The 25,744-nt window shown below is 33.6% G+C and overlaps 1 protein-coding gene across 3 annotated transcripts in view; it reads left to right on the top strand.

Annotated features, from left to right (window-relative positions):
• The window catches only part of LOC115209874, an 845,616-nt gene that overhangs the window by 128,105 nt on the left and 691,767 nt on the right, over positions 1–25,744 (top strand). For all 3 annotated transcript variants that reach the window (XR_004998167.1, XM_036500912.1, XM_036500913.1), the window contains exon 2: positions 4,677–4,767. The gene's annotated coding sequence lies outside the window, so the exon portion shown is untranslated. The remainder of the gene's footprint in view (positions 1–4,676; positions 4,768–25,744) is intronic.

The following is a 25,744-nucleotide window of genomic DNA, read 5'->3' as shown; positions in this document are numbered from 1 at the left end:
ACAGAAATTGTACTGCATTATACGTTGTCTTTAATCTCATATTATACATTGTTTCCTATTTTTGAGAGATTTATATAGAGGAAGAACTTCTTCAAGGTGATGTCTCCTACGTATCTTACCCAAACACAAAATATTACACTTCATTCTTTATTAGTTTTTGTATTTTGCTCTAAAAGATTTGAACGCATGGATGCATTACAGATATATTATTTATCTGTAGTAATGCCCGCAGGCCTAAGATTCATTGAGGCATGCAAATAAAATTCGCTATGTAAATTATTTTATTTTAGCATCAAATAAAATATTCTAGATAAGACTGAAGCAAATGTTAAAGAATTTTAACAGAACGCCTACCGTAAATAATCTCATTAGAATACGTTTAGAAGAAGCAAGTTTGTAATTAATCAGTATTTTTCAAGAACTATACTTAAAATTATTACCAACGTTACAGTCAAAGACCATTTATTCTTTCCTTCCGTTTAGTGTGAGTTTTGTTAATTAGCATTCTTATGCATAAGAGTTAGACATTTACAATTATTAATATGTGGATTAACATATGTAAATATTTGTTATATGATGATGTAGAATGAAACAACAATAATTCAAACCAAGAAACAGAGGAGGGCCCATATTGATGAGTTTGAAGAAGGAAAAGTTGAATATCAAAACAGAAACCTATATTTCTATTACAATGTTGCTACGATAACAAAAGGACATTCTTATACATCGATGGTAGCAAGAAGCTTAGTTTCATAAACTAAAGATATTCATGGTTCCGTTAAATCGACTTAGCTCTCGACCGAAACTGTTGGCCTTGTGCCAAAATTTTAAACCATTATGAAATACTAATATGCACAATATTAATTATACGTGTGAATGCGCCATCCCCTCCCAACAAAGTCATTCTACTGCAAGCAGTCAATATCATCACGGAAAGATATCTTGTAATCTTCATTCAGCGGAGAATAAATTATCTAATCTCATAAACAACAACTAATATTTTATCGATCTTATGAAATACAGAAATCAAACAGATTAAACAGAAGTGTTGGCGAAAATAAAACTCATTGAAAAATCTATTAGCAATTAACAAATGTATTTAATAATTACTAATATCACACATATACCTTATACATTTTAGAGAATAAATTGCAAAGAATAATTACTCAATGACGTCATCTTATAACAAGTAATAGTCAAATTATTATGAATTATTATAAATAATTTAAGGCGATCTCATGTCAACATTTGAACGATAATTTATATTAGATTTTTCTCATCACTACTTAAGCAAGTATAGTGATGCTTAACTGAAAAGGGCATATAGTACTCACATCATGAGTGTTTCTGTCTAAAATTTTAATACACACTGCATTAAATGAGCTAATTGTAGTTACTTGAATATAATTAAGATGTTGGATCATAAATTGCACAAGACAGAAAATAAATTTATCAGTGAAAATCTACGCCCCGATTCGCCTTAGTACATATATTTTCATCTGCTGTTTTCTTTATTTTCTTATATGCGTAAGAGCATATAATAGCATTTGTTCTTACAGTCCTAGACAGTTATGAAAAGTGACACAAAATGCATAGTTTAGGTGACAGAACTTATTCAAGTATTTATCAAAGTATATTAAAAATATGACCGTATATAGAAATATGTTATGAATTTTATATGTATGTAAAGGGGTTGAAACAAAATAATGGAAACACTAAAATTTCAAACAAATTTATTTTAATATGGGGTAGGACCGCCTTTGGAAGTAATTACAGCTTGAATTCTAGGTGGTATAGACTCGTACAAAGTTTCGATTGTTTCCAAAGGAATTTTTGTCCATTCTTCAGCTAAAACAGTCTCTAGTTCTTGTAGTGATGATGGTGAAGGATATCGACTCCTTATTTATTTTTCTAAATGCACAATAAATGTTCAATAACATTGGGATCTGGGGACTGTGGTCGCCAGATAAGATGTTCAACTTCACTAGTATCTTTCGCGTGCCATTCAATAACAACTTCAGCTGTGTGAATTGGTGCATTACCATCCTGAGAGATTGTGAAGGAAACTATTCCACCACAACAGGATGAATTTGGTCATGACTATTAATTTTGCCATGAAGGGAAACTATTGGGCCGGTGGATTTCCAAAATATAGGATCCCCAGATCATCCATTTTTAACAGTTGGAATAATGCAGTCTGGATCAATTGCTTCCTTTGGCTGTCTCCACACGTATACTCGGACGGTGGTCGGAAATAAGGTAAAGGATGACTGGTCCGAGAAAAATAACATACTTCCATTGCTCTAGAGAACATTCTGTAGGTTTTTACTCCACTCTAAACGCTTTACAACTTTTGTTTTTGAAAGTAGTGGTTTTTCTGATTGCAGCCCTTACATGAAATCCAGCTTTGTGCAGCTCCCGGCGAACAGTTTTTCTGGAAACTGGATTCTCGCGGTGGTCGTTAAGCTCTGCAGTAATTCTGGGAGGTGTATTTTTGTTATCCTTTCTAACAATTCGCGTAATAGTCCGACGGTCCCTATCTGAAAGTTTTTGATTTCTTCCGGAATTTTGTTACGACGAGGAGCTTTTTCTCTCTTTCTCAAATGCTGTCATTATTTTCTAGACAGTACTTGTTGATATAACAAGCATTTCGGCTGTTTTCGTTATGCTAGCGTCTGACATACGAGTACCAACAGTTTGACCTCTTTGAAAGTCCTATATATCTGTCAAGTTAATGAATTTCCATTACCCTTTTCTGATGGTGTCTGAAAAGAAACAGCAAATTTAGCAAAGCATATTAAACAAAATTAATAATAAATCAAAAAACATAAAAATGAAAAGATTTTGACGTTTTTATAGATATTTCAAAATTTTGATGCTATGATACTAGGTGTTTCCATTATTTTGTCCAACCCCTGTATATATACATGCATGTTATGTGTATTTGCATGTACATGTGTATGTATGCATGTGCGTATGTGTGTGTGTACATGTATGTTTGCATGTACGCGTGTTTACCTTCTGTTAAACGTCACTGGTTTTACTAACCTGTTCGAATCACTACCTCACAAACACATAACTCGCACGAACACAAACGCACACGAACATATATTGTACCATCGCATGCAACACTTGCAAGTGGCATCTGTGCACACACACATAAAACGCATATATATGTATATTATTTACTGCATACTCAACCCTCAATCAATTATCTTGAATTTACCATTCACTATTTTCTTTCAGCACTTGCTCATAAACACTCCTTCACTCCCACACTTACTAACAAACCCCAACCCCAGACCAGATACACCCAAATCTCTTATGTTCTACCCACTACACACATTTTTTTCTCTCCTTGTTTATCTCCTTGTTTTTTTGTGTACCTTTCTGTAGAAGAGCGTAGGCTCGAAACGTAAAAGACTTTTTCTATTCCTGAGCATTATACTAATACATCTGTTTGTTTTGTACGCCATCTGTCTTCGTCTTTTGTTATATATATATAATCACACAGCACAACACTACCTGAGGTCGGTTTGAAAATCACCACCGACGATGGCGAGGAAAAAATCTCCAGAAAAGTTAAAAGGAAATTTTAAATAAAGTTTCCCCACCAAAGTTAAGAAAGAACTTACTAGATCTAAGAAGCAAACAGCAAGATTTGCTTATTAGAAAGTTACATTGATTAGAACTACCAGTGAAGTCATTTCTCCTTTTTCAATTATACCTAACTGTACCAAAGACTACACACGGAATAGCGAAAACCAGATCTTTTAAAAAGGAGTCCTTTCACTAACTTGATATCCATCACGTAAGGTATTGTTATTAAAGATGGGCCAGTTAAAAACACAGTAAATCAGTGATTTGTTTCCTAAAATGCTGTAACTAACGTTTCCATGGATCACAGATTATGACATAATATAAATCACTGACTACAGAAGACTAATTTGTTCGTACAAAAGTTACGTTTGGGTTTGCGCTTGTTTCAGAAAAGGGGTGATAAATATGGATATGGAGAGAACGGATTCAAATATGTACTGAACAGAAACTGCTTTCCCATCCGTTTCAGAATGTGGCAAAGTTTAACACACTTTTTTAACCGGTTTTTACCAAGTAACAAACAGAATTTCGGTCATTATGTGTGTAGATTAGAGTTCCTTTCTTCAAAAACTTACACTTACTACTTTCTTGATATGTATATATATTATATATATATATATATATATATATATATATATATATGGATACATGCATACATACATATATAGAGATAGATAGAAAGATAGATACATAGAAAAAATAGATAGATAGACAGATACATATATACATATATATATGTATATGTATGAATGAATGTACATAGGTAAGTATGAATGTATATGCGTGTGTATGTATATGAGAGGATACATATGCATATATATATATGTATACATATGTATATATATATATGTGTGTGTGTGTATATATATATATATATATATATATATATATATATATCATATTAACCCTATACCGTATCTAAACATCTTGCAATAATGTGTCTATGCTCTTGGCTCTTATTCAAATATATATTTTCGAATGAAATGGTGGTGGTCTTAGTAATGTTGGTAATTTTATCAAATCATCAACACTTCTTTTGATGTATTTAATACCGATGTATTTCATCTCTTTTCCAGTAAACCAATCGCAAATGAAATCGTGAAGTGACCTCAGAAATGTATCAGTATTACAGATATTCACCGACTATTTTCAACACAAAAATATCAGGTTAGTTCTTTGCTCATTCACCCTCAACACATATATATTTACACATGTGTAATATACGTGCATCACCGTTCCTCTCCCTCTCTCTCTGCCGTTTTCTATCTTTTTATCTCTCTCGAGATATATATATATATATAATATATACATATAGGTATATGGATGTGTGTTTTAATATATATATAAGTCCATATGTATATATATATATATATGTGTGTATATATTCATAGATACACATATATATACGTGTATGTAGCAAAATTGATAGAAAGATTACTGTGAATTTGCCCTGAAAATTGGAAAAAATCATAGTTTCGGTGACAATGTTTTTACAGGAGAAAAGTTGAAAGAAGAGAAATTCGTGAGAAACTGGATAGTTTTATAGTCTTCTAAAAATTGGCTGCAACTGATAAGGACGGTAAGAACTCGTGACTTCATACTGAATAAAAAATGTTAGTAGAAACAGTGCAAGAAGGACGAAAGAAAGAGTAATGACATGAGGAGAAATAGGCAAAGTCAAGAGTAAGGAGAATGGAAATGAGGAGAGAAATGAGTTGAATTATAACAAGAGCTTATAGAACTAAGAGTTGTAGGGCTGAAGGTAAATACTATTATTTAAGCCTGTTTATGCCATATACATAGACATTTATATACATACATATTTTATATATACATATATATATATATATTTATGTATATATATAAATATAAATATAAATATATATATATATATATATATATATATATATATATATATATATATATGAATCTGTAAAGTAATATGTGACAATTATTCAATAGCCAAGATAAAACTCTGATTGTGATTAAATATAATTCATTAATTTTTTCATTATTTAAATTTCCTCTATTTACATAATATTGAAGTCTCTTTCTCTCTTTTGTCATCTTACTGTTTTTACCAATATATATATATGTATATATATATATATATATATAATATATATAAATATATTATATATATATATATATTATATATTATATATATAATATAATATATATATATATATATATATAATATATATATATATACATATATATATATTATATAATATATATATATATATATATATATTATATATATATAATATATATATATATGTATATATATATATATTATATATATATATATAATATATATATATATATATATATATGTATGTATATATATAGAGAGAGAGAGTGAGGTGGATATGCAACAGGCTTCTGTGGGTCAAGTGCATCAACATTTAACCACATCCAAGACACAAGCAGTTTCAGATTACTAAACATGTACAAAGGCTCACAATGCAATGGTGTGGTCGCGGCTGGTTTTTCTATCCTATTAAATTCCAGCTCTCCTGAAAATAATTTAAAATGTTAACATCATCATCATAAAGAAGGGAAGGTGGCATTTCAGTAAATATAACCGCACTCCAATAACTTAAACAAATAAAAGACACTCGATGAAACGAATAAACATTTTTTAAACTGTATTAATGCAGAAAGATTTTGATTGTGATTAAATATTATTCATTAATATTTTCACGGATAGAAATTATAAAATTGAAAATTGATTGAACTCCGAAATAATATATCAAGGATGTCATCATTCATGTGTAAATGAACAGCACTAGTTCCGATATATATATATATATATATATTATTTACCCAGTTTCCATTCATAATTCTGAGAGACATTGAACAACTTGAGATAAAATATTTCTTTTTGTTAGCCTTTCATAGTTAATCATGTGTAATAAACAAATAAATTAAGCTATTACTGTGTTTTTTGTAAATATTTATTAAAATAAAAGCACTTTGAAATTTTATTTTATTGAATACCAAAATATATTATCTTGCAGGATAAATACTTGAAATATATGTGGAATGTGTTTGTCTCAAGATAATTATCATCGAGTCAAAGAGATTGTTGAAAGTGTGTCTGTGTCTATGTGTGTATGGGTGTATCTATATCCAATTTTGTTTGCAAAGATATTCATGTCAATCCACTGTCTGATAAAATGTATATATATATATATATATATATATATATATTATATATATAATATATATATATATATATATATATATATATATATATGTATGTATATATGTATGTATGTATATATATGCACGTATCTATATATATGTATATTTATTAAAAAAATATAAATATATACATATATATCTATACATACATACATACAGATTTATATTTGTACACTTATGTGTGTATGTGTGTGTATATATATATATATATGTGTGTTTGTTATATATATATGTGACTATATATATATGTGTGTGTACATGTATATTTATATATATATATATGTATATATATATGTATTTATATTTAGATATATATGAGTGTGCATATATATATATACATATATGTGTATGTGTGTGTGTGTTTGTGTGTGTATGTGTGAGTGTTATATATGTATTTATCAATAAACATTCAATTGTCTATTCCTCACTTTAAATCTATTGTTACTTTTAATTCATTCAAATGATATTTCTGAAAGTTATATATATATATATATATATATATATATATATGACGATATATATATGTGTGTGTAAGCATTCCTATGTTTATATATTTAGGCGTAGGAGTTGCTGTGTGGTAAGGAGCTTGCTTACCAACCACATGGTTCTGGGTTCAGTCCCTCAGCGTGGCAACTTGGGCAAATGTCTTCTACTATACCCGCGGGCCGACCAAAGCCTTGTGAGTGGATTTGGTAGACCGAAACTGAAAGAAACCCATCGTATATATATATATATATATATGTGTGTGTGTGTGTGTGTGTGCATGCGCGTGTGTGTGTGTGTGTGCACGCGCGTGTGTGTGTGTGTGTGTGTTTGTGTGTGTGTGTGTGTCTGTGTATATGTTTGCTGTCAAGCCATCGTCGGCTTGACAACCGATGCTGGTGTGTTACGTCCCCGTAAACTAGCGGTTCGGCAAAAGATACCGATAGAATAAGTACTATCCTTACAAACAATAAGTCCTGGGGTCGATTTGCTCGACTAAAGGCGGTACTCCAGCATGGCTACAGTCAGATGACTGAAATGGGTAAAAGAGTAAGGAGTAAAAGTAAAGAGAGAGAGAGAAAGAAGGTGAGAGACTGACATCTGTATATATACATGTGTATATATACATATATATATATATACACACGGATATATATATATACACACTTACATATCTTTAGATATATATATATGTACATATCTCTCTCTCTCTCTCTCTCGCTATATATATATATATATACAGATAGATAGATAGATAGATATACATATAAATATATACATAATTCCAGAAGTATTGTTGGGGAATGAATTAGAAATAACAATAGCTTTTCAGTGTCGAATATTTAAATAGATAATGTAGTGATGAAAACAAAGTATTATTTGGGTTTGAGATAAAAACGTAGAATATAATGTTGATTGTGTGTGCGTGATAATAGTAGAAATGATGAGTTAAAAGGATATATGATGTATATATATATTGATGAGGAAGATGACATGGAGTAAGGAATAAGGTGAATAGGGAAGTATGAAAGAAAGACGAAGATGTATTGCGTGAGAATAGAGTACTATACTTTGGGAGGACACTGAAAATCATTTGAAAGTATTCAGTGATTATAACAAAATATTTCTGATTTGTTCTTCTATATATGGAAAATATAATTTAACCTGTGGTTTTCATACATTCCCACAAATATTAGTAATGTTATGGAATACACATTCATTAAAAATTTATCAGATTTTGAAAATGGTACTTCCTGCTTAGTTGCTCGCTGTATCCAGTTTAGTTATTCGTATAAACTTTCGAGACCTTTTCTCGAATCATCCCAGCCAATGAATCATCCCAGCCAATGAATCATCCCAGCCAGGAATTATTTAAAAGTCTACTTTTAACTGTGTACTGTATCAGATTTTCTCATTCTGAACTGAAAACCAGTCGTTGTTAGACGATTACATTATACAGTGAATTTCCCATGTTATATCCTCACTAAGGCATTTAGAGATACCTTGAGATTTCTGGCTGCGCACTTTATCGGTGTGGTTCGATAATATTTTCTATTCATGGCAACAATTTAATACAACCACCAATGAATTGGATGTTTCAAACGTTGGTGATGGATATCTATGTAAGTAACGTTATATCACCATTCTAGGATGCCGAGGGAAATGTCTTTCGGTGAATCTGGCTGTGGCTAATACAAGCGATCTTGTATTAGCCACAGCCAGATTTTTTAACTGTTATTTAACGTAAAGAGTGCTTTCATAACACCGATATAATGCGTAACGATTAGTATCGCGTTTGTTAATCAACGACCTAACACTTCCATTAATCTACATTTGCCTACCGGGTTTTGTATTTTATCGGCCTCGAGAATAATTCAAGTATGACAACAGTCTTGTGTAACCTCAGAATATAATGCTTTACAGTATTCGTTCCGAAAATAGGTTTCATTATTGCCCACAAGGGGCTAAACATAGAGGGGACAAACAAGGACAGACAAAGGGATTAAGTCGATTACATCGGCCCCAGTGCGAAACTGGTACTCTATCTATCGACCCCGAAAGGATGAAAGGCAAAGTCGACCTCGGCGGAATTTGAACTCAGAACGTAACGACAGACGAAATACCGCTAAGTATTTCGCCCGGTGCGCTAACGTGTCTGCCAGCTCGCCGCCTTCTTTCGTTCCGAAAATATTCTTCAAATAAAGATTTGAATGGTAATTACATATTCAAAATTAACGACAACGTGAAAATTATTCTTACCTAAAATTCTCGCAACCTTAGTATGTACATGTAACTATATAATTCATACTAATCAACCAAATAGATGCGTATCATATACTTAGCATTAATGCATAAGCATTCTAATAACACAACGCCAACGACACCCATACGTATTCCTTATGAATAAAACAAAGAAACATCAACAGCCTAATTACCACCAAAGTTTGTTTTGTAATGTCCATCATACAATGCATTTACCTATCTCAATCCCCAATATCTGTGCCTAACCACTAATTAACCGGGTACATATATACATATATATAAGTATGTATGTACGTATGTATGTGTGTATGTATGTATGTATGATGTATGTATGTATGTATGTATGTATGTATGTATGTATGTATGATGTATGAACGTATGTATGTGTGTATGTATGTATGTACGTAGGTATGATGTATGAACGTATGTATGTGTGTATGTATGTATGTATGTACGTAGGTATGATGTATGAACGTATGCATGTATGTATGTATGTATGTATGTTTGTATGTATGTATGTATGTTTGCATGTATGTATGTAAGTACGTAGGTATGATGAATGAACGTATGTATCTGTGTATGTATGTATGTATGTATGTATGTTTGTATGTATGTATGTATGTAGGTATGGTGTATGAACGTATGTATGTATGTATGTATGTTTGTTTGTATGTATGTATGTATGTATGTTTGTTTGTATGTATGTATGTATGTTTGTATGTATGTAGTTTGTATGTATGTATGTATGTAGGTATGGTGTATGAACGTATGTATGTGTGTATGTATGTATGTTTGTATGTATGTATGTATGTATGTTTGTTTGTATGTATGTATGTATGTTTGTATGTATGTAAGTTTGTATGTATGTAAGTATGATGTATGAACGCATGTATGTGTGTATGTATGTATGTATGTATGTATGTATGTATGTATGTATGTATGTATGTATGTATGCATACATTCTGCTAGTGATCGCTAAATCTAAGATGTATAAAAATATAGGAATGGCAATTCAGCTGAGACATAAAAAAGATTTTAAGGTTCCTGAGCTGTTAGGTAGAGCATAAATACTAATTAGTTTACGTTAATTATATTTAGCACGTGTTGTTAAGTCAGGGTGTACTTTCATACGCACAATCACATTTACTATACGAAATATTTGACATTTTATTACATATATCACTGCACTTCTATTATTTATTTATTTTGGCATCAATATGCAAATAATATAACCTCTTTAAAAATGTTAGAAAAATCCCATAATCACATTTCGTGACAGTTAATTAGAAATTAATATCATTTGCGAGAATCTGATGACTTCCCAGTGGCATTATATTTGAAATACAATATTTTATCTGAAAATATTATATCCTGTCTTTCACTTATTACTAGTGAAATGAGAAAGCATAAATTCAACGGAAGCTAATAACTGTGATAACCACCATCTTGCAGATTCCAACAAAATCATATATTACTGTGTAAGGTAGCGTTATTGATGTTACAAATTATTTCTGTCTTATATAAATACACCGCAATTCCATACAAACAGAATACAAACGTATACACACATACATTTGTGTGCACACATATATATGTATATATATATATATATATATATATATATATATATATGGTAAGTGCTGTTATATGTATATACTTGTCTAAATCGTTTCAGAAAGTATGTAATAAACACTGTTGCTTAACATCAGTGCATGTGTTCGCTTCATTAATATTTAAAGAGTCCCATAGGCGCAGGAGTGGATGTGTGGTAAGTAGCCTGTCTACCAACCACATGGTTCCGGGTTCAGTCCCACTGTGTGGCACCTTGGGCAATTGTCTTCTACTATAGCCTCGGGCCGATTAAAATCTTGTGAGTGGATTTGGTAGATGGAAAATGAAAGAAGCCCGTCGTATATATGTATATATATATATATATATATATTATATATATATATATATATATATATATATATATATATATGCGTGTGTGTGCTTGTGTGTCTGTGTTTGTCCCCCTAGCATTGCTTGACAACCGATGCTGGTGTGTTTATGTCCCTGTTATTTAGTGGTTCGGCAAAAGAGACAGATGGAATAAGTACTGGGCTTACAAAAGAATAAGTCCCGGAGTCAAGTTGCTCGATTAAAGGTGGTGCTCCAGCATGACCGCAGTCAAAAGACTGAAACAAGTAAAAGAGAGAGTAAAGGAGTATACTATTCACGTCAAAACTTTAAGATGCTACAAAAACTTTAAGATGGCTACAAAAAGCTATGTCATCAACCTATTATAGTTTACTTTGAAATCAGAGTAAGTCAGCTTCATTGTTATGGTAGAGTATCGTGACGTAAAGTGTTTTCTTGCATTCAGATTTCATATCGTTTCGGTGTCAAATTTGCCATTCACATTTTCGAAATTAAGACAGATACACGTCTAAGTAATGAACTTCACTCTTTCAACACAAGTTATTTGTCGTTGTATCTACGATATTTATTGTTGCTGTTGTTTTGCACAAGATCTCTCCTGACCAAAGAGGGATATCTTCAAAGACATTTGAACGATAAATATCATTTCCACAATTATCGTTTCACAATTTTTTATGAATCAGTCAACTGCATTAGCAGCGTCTCCTTTTTGTATGATGGCGAGCTGGCAGAAACGTTAACACGCCGGGCGAAATGCGTAGCCGTATTTCGTCTGCCGTTACGTTCTCGGCTCAAATACCGCCGAGGTCGACTTTGCCTTTCATCCTTCCTGGGTCAATAAATTAAGTACCAGTTACGCACTGGGGTCGATATAATCGACTTAATCCGTTTATCTGTCCTTGTTCGTCCTCTCTGTGTTTAGCCCATTGTGGGTAGTAAAGAAATAGGTATTTCATCTATCTTTACATTCTAAGCACAAATTCCACCCGGGCCAACTTTACCTTTCATCCTTTCGGGAACGATAAATTACGTACCAGTGACGCACTGTGGTCGATGTAATCAACTTAATCCCTGTGTCTGTCCTTGTTTGTCCTCTCTGTGTTTAGCCCCTTGTGGGTAGTGAAGAAATAGGTTGGATGCAATATTAAGAGACTCTATTGTTACTTCTAGTAGACTGAGAATTAACGTAGAGGACTCTTCATTTGGTTCTTCAAAATTTTCTATCGTTTAGTATGTAAAAAATATAAAGAAAAGATTGACTAATTCGGAAACTCATTTATATCTCAGTTTTGATTATTCAAGATATCATGGTTCTATTTAATAATGATTGACACTTACTATTTTATGGAGTGAGGTGAGTTGAATTAAGACGTTAAAATATGATAAAGTACAGTAACGAGCTATAATTTGATTTTATGCGAAGGAGTGACAGAAGAGAGAGCTTCGCTACACAAAGTAAATAAAAAAAATTTTTAAGACTAAATGAAAAATAAAATTTTGTCACAAAATTTGAGATCAAACATCACTTATAAAATAAATTAGAGAAACGACCTGAGAAAAATATTTATGTAAAGATGTTTAATGTTAACAAACCTGATTTATAGAGTGCTTTGATATTATATTCGATTAGCAATGTTTATAGATAGATTGGAAGAATATTTCATTCCAAACTTTTCTTGTACGCATAATTTTAGGATGCAGTTCACACTGCACATAAAAATAATTCAGAAAAAAATTGCAGCTGACGATGATGACGATTAGTGATTTTTAAAAATATTTTCGCATTTCCTGCTTTCACATTTATTGGTAGCACTTTTGTTTTGTTCACAATAGTTTAGATGGTGGGGAAGCTTGTTAAAAAGCTAGTTCAAACTTGTAGCTAGACGCAAAAATAAAGAAAAATATTAAGTAACTGACATACTTTCTTCCCGCGCTATTCTGAATTGTTCAATAATAATCGCTGTTTGAAATATAATCCAAAATAAAAATTGATATATTTAGATGGATAAGATATTGACTCTACTCCGAGTCAGTAAAGAGCAGCAGCAGCCGCAGCAGCAGTAGCAGTGGCTGTAGCAGCAGCAGTAGCAGCAGTAGTAGTAGTAGTAGTAGTAGTAGTAGTAGTAGTAGCAGCAGCAGCAGCAGTAGCTGTAGTAGTGGTAGTAGTAGTAGTAGTAGTAGTAGTAGTAGTAGTAGTAGTAGTAGTAGTAAATGTAATGTTTAAATTTTGGGACAAGGCTACAAATTTTCGAGGTGGGATGAGTCGATTACATTGATCCCACTGCTCAAGCACTTGGGTCGATTCATTCGACTAAAGTTCTTCAAGTATGGCTGCAGTCTAATGGCTGAAATACTGCAGTTAAAAGGATTCCGAATATAGTTGCAAAGAATAAATGAATGATATATAACGCAGCGTCAGATTGAAATCTATGAATCACAGATACCTTAAGAATGGGGGAAATATTTAAATATTTAGATAAGACATTAAGAAATATTCGAATCTTTTCATTATCAAATACATATAATTATCTTTAATGTTTAAAACTTGAGCAAATGGCCAAAACAGATGTGATTTCTCAGCGATTGTTATATGAGCGAAGACCCACATTCTCAAATTATGCCATAGCTATAGTTGAATCAAAATATTCATCATGGTATCAATGCATTTATCTCAGCAACGTGAATCTTCTAAAACGTTCGATATAGAATAAATGAAAGATATATACAGACATAAATTATCCGATTTTACTGTAATAATATGTTAAATAATAACATGTCCTTGTAATGGTAAATATTTTGGGGAACTCAGATGTTTGCGGTTGTCGTTGATATTTAAGCGCAGGTCAAAATAACTGAAAATATTCCACAACATTCCTGCCAACACTAGCTAATCTTATTTTCCTTAAATATATACAATTCCATATTACTAGAATACCAAATCCCAACTTCCTTTCCAATAAAGTAGTGTGTATTTTGATGGAATTTAGCAGATCGATTTACCGATTATAAAGCTCTTTCTTTTACTGCATTCTAGTGAGTTCATATCAAACTAGGTCAAAACATCCCCATTATAGAGATCTAATGATATGTCAAGATAATGTACCCAGGGCTTTACTGTGCAATATGACGGTTATGACATAAGTGGCACTTGTTGCAAGATAACCAATGACAATATGATCTAAGAGCTTGTCACAGTACAAAGTGAAATGATTTTCTATATGATCATACGGGGTGTCACTAGAAATTATTATTGGGAAATAACTACTTCACTCCATGTCAATGAGGAAATATCTAGTGGATTACTCGATTTCCTCGTCATAAATATATTAAGAAACGATAACTGAAATAATGAATTCGTCCTATACAAGTGTGTGTAACATAATTCAAAAGGCTGCAATGTCTAAAAAGTATGTGATTATATCGCATGAAAAACTTCCAGCTCCCAGTATCTCTTCCATCTTTTCTCTTTCTCGTATACTTTTTTTGAAGACGTGGTTTTATGTCCTTTTTCCTCCTTTCTCAGTGTGTGTACGACTGCTCCTTTCATTGCTTTTACACTGCTCATGCAAAATGGCTTGAAGTTGTGCAACCTTAGACCGGCTCTTTCTTCTTGCATCACTCCGACTATATCGGTATGTCTTAGCTTTCCGATCTCATTGTTTACTGCCTCTTCCGCTTTCCATTTCCTCCCTGTTCATACATTTGCGGGGGAGGGGGAATTTTATCGGATGTTCTGATCTTTCGGATACCTTAGAATCATTACTGTCCTTGCCTTTCCTGCCTTGCATTCCTTGCAATTGATGTTATGGGCAGTTGCAGCACAGGTTTTCCGTATGGTGCAATTGTATTCAGGCAAAAATATAAACGGCTAAGAAGTTATGACGAAAGAATCAAATTTTATCGACAAAACAAGGTATTCAAGACGGATGCAAAAACGTTTTATAGGGAAATTGGCATAAGCAAGATAGAAGTAAAGGATCCGCCTAAGACTGAGGAAATTAAAGAGTTCTTGAAGAAGATATGGAGCAACAATAAAAGAATATAATGCCTAAGCTCACTTGATAGAAGGTGAGAAAGTGAGACTGTATGAATTTGAAGAGCAGAGCAGAAGAGCAAAGATGTGTTCTTAGAAAGTCTCACAAATGAAAAACCCCAGGAGTGGGAAGGATCCCTGTCTGAACTTATTAACGGAAGAACACCAAAATGTTGCTGCATCCAGCACCCAGAGCAAATACCTGCCTGACTAACCGGAGGAACTATACACCTTCTACCAAAAATTGAAGACACGAAAAATCCAAAGAATTACCAACCAATAACATGTCTCAACACCACCTACATGATCCTTACATCCTACCAAACATTGAAGACACGAAAAATCCAAAGAATTACCAACCAATAACATGTCTCAACACCACCTACAAGATCTTACATCCATACTAACCGAAAGAATATACACTTACTTGGAACAGAACCTTCACAAGCTCAAAGAGGTTGTAAAAGGAATTCCAATGGATACAAAGATCAATTACTCATACATAAAATGATTGTAAAGATTTGCCGGAGCAACAAGAAGAACCTGAGTATGGCACTGATAGACTACAGAAAAGCGTCTCATAATGTTCCACATCATTGGCTACTCAAGGAGCTTGAGACATACAAGATTTCTCACGTCGTCTCCAATTTTCTTACACGGTAGTATGGCCAAGTGGAATACACGTCTCTTTCTAAACCATTGTAATGGGATGAGCCAATTTAACAACATCAACATCAAACGAAGCATCTTTCAAGGTGATTCCCTATCTCCACTACATGGCACTAATCAGACTCGTAAAAGAACTGAGTAACACAGGGTATGATTAAAACTGTATAATATTGTAGTAAATCATCTGTTTTGTTTTATATGGACAACCTGAAGCTGTTTTCTAGAAATGAGGAATAGCTAGTAGGGCTGTTAACAACTGTTAAAGAGTTCAGCAATGACATCGGAAATGAATTTTGGCCTTGGTAAGTGTGCTAAAGCAATTTTTATAACAGGCAATCTCAAGCAAACAGTTTCTATTAATTTAGATACCGAGACCATCATTAAGGGACTTGACCTACAAGAAAGCTATAAAAAGTTGGGGATAAACGATGATAGTATACAACATGCTACTATGAAGGGAAAATACGAAAGTATTACAGGAGAATACGACTCGTACTAAAAACTGAACTCAACCCCAAAATTCGCATCGAAGCCATTAACACCCGGACACTTCTAGTTATCCAATACAGTCTTAACATTATTAACTGGAAACTTACAGAGCTCCAACGCCTGGACATGGAGACAAGAAAGCTACTAACATCTAAGAACCTGCACAAACAAAAAGGAGACGTTGTCCGTCTGTACTTACCTAGAGTTAATGAGGGAAGAAGACTCCACAATAGCAATGAACAAGTACTTATCCAGTGGCTTGTGTGCCAACTGGAAAGGAGCAAAAACTCATGTTCTATTGTCAAGGAAGCTTGCAAATTCGCAAGGAATCTTGGTATTAATCCTGAATTAGATGAAGAACCTGAAACCACTACAACGTAAAGACAAAACGGATCAAACAGACATCGAAAGAGAACTGACAGAAACAAATTGAGGAGCTGTGGATCCAGGAGCCTCTCTGTGGGAAGCATAGACTTCGAAGCCGAAATGCTGATGTAGACCAAGCAATGACCCATTAGTGGCTGAGAAGCTCAGAATTGAAAGCAGAGACTGAATATTTCATAATGGCGGCAAAAGATGAAAACATGCTTATCGAAAACTACAAGTTTAACATTCTTCAAAATGATTCTGACCCTAAATTCACATTCTACGACACTCTTGACGAAGACAAATATTGCCACGGTAGGTTAGGACAGTATTTACATTGGAAAATATGCAAACACTACAAAATCGGCACTCCTGCTTACTGGTATGAACATCATCCTGAGCCAGTCGTCGAAGGTAAAAATGAAGGTAAAAACCCTCCAGCCTCAATTGCTAAATTTGTCACAGAGTTACATACGGGGAGAGCTAAGTCGGTACCATATAGGTCAATGAATATACATTTCGACTCAAAATGAATTAAAAATGTAGCGGGAGTTGCTCTTGTCTAAATTCAGAATATATTAGTATGCTAGACGTAAACACTGCAGTGTATTTTGCCCCACACTCTAATGACTTCAGAAAAACAACGAACCGCAAAACCTGCAATAATTCGAAATTTCACAACTTAACAAGTAAACTCAACTGCAATATGTTCATATGCACTTTCTTATTTTTTATTGCCCACAAGGGGCTAAACATAGAGGAGACAAACAAGGACAGACAAAGGAATGAAGTCGATTACATCGACCCCAGTGCGTAACTGGTACTTAATTATCGACCACAAAAGGATGAAAGGCAAAGTCGACCTTGGCGGAATTTAAACTCAGAACGTAAAGACAGACGAAATACCTATTTCTTTACTACCTACAGGGGGCTAAACACAGAGGGGACACACAAGAGCAGACAAACGGATTAAGTTGATTATATCGACCCAAGTGCAAAACTGGTGCTTAATTTATCGACCCCGAAAGGATAAAAGCAAAGTGGACCTCGGCGGAATTTGAACTCAGAACGCAGCGGCGAACGAAATACCACAAATGATTTCACCCGGTGTGCTGACCGTTCTGCCAGCTCGCCGTCACATGCGCTTTCCGCTATATGTTATCAAGTTTCTGTTAAATTCACAATGAATAACATTATTATGTTCAACATGCGTACTGAGAGCTTGTGTAAAGTGTCCACTAGCATTTATATTTACAAACAAATCTCGTTTCACGTGTAAATTAATCTTTTAATTCATACAATTGCATGTACCTGGATTAAAACGAACAGTAAAGAATTGGACTAGAATACATTATCACACAAATACATATATTAGAAACGAAAACTGTACGTGTGCGTCTGTCTGACTGTCTGTCTGTTTATATGTATGTATGTATGTGTGTATGTATGTATGTATGTATGTATGTATGTATGTATGTATGTATATGTGTATGTATGTATGTATGTATGTGCAGATCAGTGGATTCCTTTCTCTTATGAGTTGCCTCGAGCAACGTTAAATACATTGCTTTGCTCAAGAATACAACACACAGCTGTTCTGAGAATCGAAGCCACGATCTGGTGATATTATTTTCAATACTCTAAACAACAGGACATGTACGTTTATACATATATATGTATACCTGAATATCGTGTATTCACATACACACACACACACACACACTAACACTCACACAATATTATATATATTTATACATATAATTACACAGATGCATGAGTATGCATGTTTGTTTGAGAGAACTTGGTGCATGAATATTTACTTGTGTTTGTTTGTCTCGCCAACATCGTCTGACAACAGATGTTGGTGTGTTTAGGTCCCGGTTCCTTAGCGGTCCGGCACTAGAGACCGACAGAATAAGTACTAAGCTGATAAGGAAGACGTCCCGGGGGCGATTTCTTCGACGAAAAACCCATTGAAGGCGGCACTGCAGCATGGATGAAGTCAACTTACTGAAACACTTAAATGATGGGTAGATGGATGCATAAATTGATGGATAGATGCACGGATTGAGGGCTGAATTTCTTTCAAAATTGCCAACAATGCGTTGTTGATTGTTCAATGAACTGAAATAAGAATGAATATTTGGTCGAATGTTTTCAGCATTTCGCAGAGAGGTGACGATGTGGCCTAATTTTAAGTGTGAATGTGATGCAGGTCTGGAAATCAAAAGTATCGAGATTATCCAGACGATGCTCATCTATTAATATATACATTTAACAGGTTGTACAATACAGTATAAAGTAGACAAAAATTACTGCATTATTCATAGAGGTTTCCTCCTGCTAAGTCCTATCGTCACTTCTTATCTCATCAACGTCAACTTCAAATTCGTCAATGTCATTTTCCTTACCATCAGTCTCGATTATGTTGTCAGCTGTCTCAATTACATCATTGCCCTTTGAAATATCGTAACTGCAGCAAGGAGGATTTGATACACACACACACACACACACACACACACACACACACACACATACACACATACACACATACACACACACATATTGTACAGACATTCACATTAGTCTTTTCTGGTGGCAGGATCATAAATGAATTGTATTTAGCATTAAAACTGCATGTAGAACATTAGAAGCTGTGTATAATAAAAAATATTGCACCATCCATTGTCGTAAATATATATGCGTTCATTATACGCACGGAATGTACTATATACTCTACAGAGATAAAATATTATTGAGACAAAGCTTGTGTTTCCTTATTTACGTATGCAGAATTTTTGATCGTTTCGGGGCTGAATTTGATTCCCGTAAATGGTTGCTGAATTTATTTTAATATGCTAAAAGACTTAATAAATAGGAATATGGAATAAAAGTTTAAAACTGGTTATATTTCCTTTTCTTCTTGTTGCGTATATATGCATATAGTATGAGTAGTTTTATATCTACTGTACTAGGTAAAGGTCAGTGTGCGTATATAGATGTGGGAATGGGGCTGGATGAGTGTGTGGATCTATATACATATATACACATATATGTTTGTATGTATGCATATGCATATATACATAATGTAATATGCGTTGCGAAAAAAATGTTATCGTCCAAAGCTTATTATCCTCCACGAACTATTTTAATGTTTACATACTTTTATAGTTGATTCAATTAATCACTAATATCAATATCTCTTCCTAATAAAAAATATATATATTCGCTACATCTTAAAATGGAGACACGTAACTTGACGATGACAATATTAAAGTTGACGATGAGGAAATCGAAATAGACGATGCATAATCGAGTCTGATAATAAGGAATTTGAAGTTGGCGCTGACGAGTTGATAATGACGAATGTGTAGAAGAATATATTTCCGACGGTGCATTGTTTGTGTGAACAACGCTTGCTCATGTGCCCTGCCAGTTTATTCATGCTCCCATCGTTATGTTAATGCTTATTTCTTTTTTATGCAGTCCATTTACATTTATATCGTTATAGCATTCTAGTTTTCCACTAAAACATTCGCCGAATTCATCAAATTATTTGAGACAGTAACTAACATTATATCTCTTTTAAGTCACCACAGTTTTCTTAAATGTTAGCTTATTGCCATTCCTTACATTAAATCGCTTAAAAGAAACCTGTTTCCTATAGACAAGAGCGAAACTGTATTTATCCTATTCTCTATAATATTTGTGGTTTCCGGTCAGTCTGATAAATCAAATGTTCAAATATTTGACAGGAGCAAACGTAGCTTCTTGTTTCTATTTAAGGAACATAGCAGCAAGCTTAGTTGGTTTTGTTTTTGTTATTTAGCAATAATGATGAAATAAAATGGTTGTTGAAGTGAGGGTGTTAGTGGTGGTGTTAGAGGTGGTTGCTGTGTTGTCAGAGGACAACGTCATTGTCAACATCGTGAAGTTGGTTTTATTTGATCCCGAATTAAAGCCCTTGTAACCGTTACCTTCTCATGTGTATCTACATGTGAATGTATACAGTTGAGTATGTGCTTCCACTTTTAAGACTATAACTTATGGATGAGATTTGATGGAAAGTTGTCTACAATATCTCAGCAGGCACAGCAACTGGAAGGTGGTCCTTCTCTAAAGATCCATTAGTGTATGAAACCATGCATGGTGTTTAACGTAGCATCTACTGTTTAAACCAGCTGTGCGGTTTTAGCGAAACTATGCAATATGCAATTAAGTTTGTTTAATTTTCAACGCTTTTTTATGTATCTTTGCCAACTAGCAAATATGTCGATCACTCACTACGTATTTACCAATCAGTTTCTGAATGATATGTTGGTCACGAACTCTATAAATATGCCACTGACCAAAAGCCAGATGCTTATTGGTCGATGATATTCTATGACATTATCATCTCTTTTTCACCAGTTTCCTAACTCAGTCTGCATTTATCTTTATAATTATTTGCGCAGTTAAATCTCATGTAAATCATACGTGACGGTTTTGCTTAGTTTTTCCAACATTACAGTTTGAGACATTCTATCTTCGTCAATTTATTTAATAGCAAATAATTCATCGATTTTTTCACCGCATCTTGTTAGTGGTTGAGCTTTAATAAATTGGACTTAAATTTATTAGCTGGCATGTTTAAAGAGTTGACCTATAGACGTATTGGCTTTATTGTTGATAGTTGAAAGCTAGATTATGAGAAGATTTACACAGAGCAACCAATAACTTGTAATACTCTATGATGAATAGATAATTCCATACATGCTTAGAGAGGTATGTGTATACTGATACACACGCACACATATGCATACATGCTTCTACACTCATACATACTCAGTTAGGTAGTTTTATAGCTTGGTGATTACGCATGTTCACACACAGACGCACACATATATGCATGTGTGTGTATGTAAGTACACATGTATATAATACGTATGTACAGACTAACGCAGAAACCAGCCACGTGCTCCCTCCCACATGCGAATATATTTATGTGAGTGTGTTTGTGTCTGTTCGTATGTGTTAGTGTGTGTATATATATAAATATATATATATATATATATATATATATATATATATATATATATATATATATGTAGATGCACACACATATAGACTTACATATAAATTTAAACATATATATATATACTGTTGTATTTGGGGATGGTCATGTTTATATACATACACACACACACACACATACTAAACATAGACACACACAGAGATATATGCATCCGCAAATAAAGACACATGCAATATGTATACAAAATAGCCTATCATTCTTTAGAAAGGCACACAAAAAAGAAAGCAAAGGACCACTGATGAGGTCACAGAAGTGTGACAAAAGAAATCTGGCCGAAATGGCATTAATATAAAAATAAAGCTGAAGCAATGAACACCAAATATATAGTGCGTGTGTCTTTATTGGCTACACTGGCAACATGACCATCCCCAAATACAATAATATCTGTTTCAACACACAAATTCACATTAAGAAACTTACAAAACGAATATATAAACTTATATATGTATACGTATATATAAATATATAAATTTCATAGATAGCTAAATATAGTGATACAATAGATTCATACATAGAGAGAGAGAGGGGGGGATAGAAAGATGCAAAAGTAAGGGGAGAGATTTTAAGATTGGAAGATTTATAATTCAATAAACGAGACGCAGACGAGGTATATAGGCTCGTACTGCAAACTAATTTAACGTACTGAAGAGCAGGAGAGAGGCGGGGATAGGGAGAGAAGGAGAGACTGAAAGTCTGGAAGATTGAGATTTATGGAGTAAAGGAGAGTGTGACTCTTTCATGGATATGAAAAACCGGTCTCATGGCGTTCGAGGTCGTGTGTTTCTGAAATAATATGAAAAAAAGAGAAACTGTTAACACAATTGGTATTGATTTCAGTATGTTTGAGCAAAACGAATATCATAACCTGATTCCATTAGGTAAAGATGTTTGATAATTTGAGATGCTTTGACTGTTTAGGAATAGAAATAAAGTATAAGAAGAAACCTATCAAGAACATTGGACAATCTTCTACGAACCAACATATGTGTGTGTGTCTTTGTGTGTATACACACGTACACAACATTCACACATATACACAGGTATAAAAACGGATACCTCGTGTTCCACGCTACGCATATTGGTGAACGTCTGTATTTACGCGCTCATGTTTATATGTGTGCATGTTTCATAGGTCTGCTTAATTATGTGGGTAGACTTTATGCATGAATGGATTTTATGCGTATGCGTGTATGAACGACTATACATTTGTGTTTGCTTCTGTGTGTTTTTTTCTTTATTCTTTTGTTGTTTTACAAATATGTTGTCGGAGTTATTTAATTGGCAGTTTGGAATATTCGCAGTTGTCACTGACAGAAATAACAAACTGATAAAGATGTTGGAACATGCGTTCGTGATTACCTAAGATGCATAGTTCTTAAGATTGACTGCCATTTCTTTTTTTAAATTCACTCCAAAGAATTTATGTTCCTTTAAATTAATGCTGCCAACTGCATAATACATCACAGTACCAACTAACGAGATCTATACTCTTTCTTGTTGAGCACATTGATCCAATTAGACAGATATATATATATATAATATATATATATATATATATATATACACACACACATATATATATATATATATATTTATATATATATTTATATATATTATATATATATATATATATATATATATATATATATATACATATACATATATATATATACATATATATGTATATATATATATATATATATATATATATATATATATATATATATATATATACATATATATATATACATATATACATATATATATATACATATATATATATATATAAATATAAAGCCATCCTTATACCCTTGATGATATGGAATATAAGCATGTTTTCATTAGATTTTACGCCACCTGACATTGTTATATCACATTTGGTCACAATTATTTCTTCCCTTTGAACTTTATCAAGTTTCTCTTTATAGTTATCACCCTGCTTTGTGGTGTTACCCGCTCATTACTGACCTTTTGACATTCCTCCAAAGTCTTCATTTTTTCCTACTCTGCAACAGGTTTTGGCACATCCATTTTGTTTTTATGTGGTATTTCTCTGTTTTTGACACTTCTCGCTTTTGCAAAATATAGCGTAAGACACTCTACATTGGCAAAATACGTTTCACCCTCCTACGTTCATTTCAGGTAAATCTACTTATAAGTAATACCTTCCAATTTTCTCTTAGAAGAAGTACCATATGTATATATACGTGTGCATGTGCATGTATGTGTGTGCCTGTGAGCATGTGCCATACCATTTGCTTTGCCAGTATATTTTCCCTAGTATTCGCACATTCTCTCACCCTGTTACATGCATGCTTTCACAATACCCTTCAAACGATCATACACAAAAAGTTTGGCGCTGCCTGCGCAGAGCCCTACGCAAGATGGAGGAAGTATATTAGCAGGATAGGAGTGTACGACTGATTGAAATGTTTCCAAGATGACCAACAAAATATCGACACTGGCTCAGGTTCTGTTAGATCCGCATCCGGCAAATGTGATGAAAATGTGGGAGATGTACTTAGGAGCTGTTTGGAAAGACCATCGAATCACCGCCCGTGTGAAGTCGGAGGAGGTAAACATTCGTTACGGTTCAATTCAGTACATTCTCATTGACGATTTGGAAATGAAACGTGTGCCAAAACTGCTTTCAGTTGAGCAAATGATGATCGGGTTTCAGCTGAGCAGGTTTTCCTACATCATGTCGAAGAAGACGAAAACGTTCTGAGAACTAGGGATGAGTAGGGGTAGCCTATGGCTATGACCCTGAAACCAAGTCTCAGTCTTCATAATTGAAGACCCCAACTTCTCCGAGACAGAAGAAAGCACAAATGAATCGGAACGATGTAAAGACATTGTTGAGTTTTCAACTGCAGAGACATTATTCTCCATGATTATGCTTCATCTGGTCATACAGTAAACTACCGTGACGTGTTATGGCATGCGTCCGATGAGAAGCAACTCCACAATGACAACGCACATGCCCATTCGGTGCATGTTGGGCAACAGGTTCTGACCAAGTATAACATTCCCCAGTTTCAAAAACCGCTACACTCCCCAGATCTAAACACTTCCGATTTTTACCTTGATCCAAAAATCAGATCGCACTTAAAACGGACAAGATTTCAAGACGTTGGAGAAGTTCAAGATAGCTGCTCGCTATCCCATAAGAGGAGTTCCATGAATGGTCCCATTTATGGAAACGTCGCTGAATAAAGTGCCTGGCTTCACAAGGGAACTCTTCGAAGAAGATTATAAGCCGGAATGATGTGTTGTAGTTTTCTTTTTATAGTGTCAAACCCGGTATTCTTTTTATCAGACCCCTATGTTTTGTATTAAGTCATGAAGTATACTCTTTCAAAGCGTTTTATTCTATAAATAATAAAATTTACTTTCCTTTAGCGGGCTGATATCCTCCGAAAATAGTACAAACATTACAATTTTGATTATTCCTGTTACGTACAATTTTTATGCATCCTTAATACATCGTGTAAAGGTAGAGACGAAGAAGCATTTATGGGATGAGCATTTAGCGGAAGGCTATTCAGTTTAGATTGTTGTGTAAAATGGCGACTCATATCTTGGATATCCATACACTATTAAAAACAATAAACCGTACATAACCTACGCGCGCACTT

This window comes from Octopus sinensis, linkage group LG3, assembly GCF_006345805.1.
Source record: "Octopus sinensis linkage group LG3, ASM634580v1, whole genome shotgun sequence".
In the NCBI taxonomy this organism is placed as follows: Eukaryota; Metazoa; Mollusca; class Cephalopoda; order Octopoda; family Octopodidae; genus Octopus; species Octopus sinensis.
The sequence above is the reverse complement of the archived record's forward strand: the minus strand, read 5'-3'. Positions and strand labels throughout refer to the sequence as shown.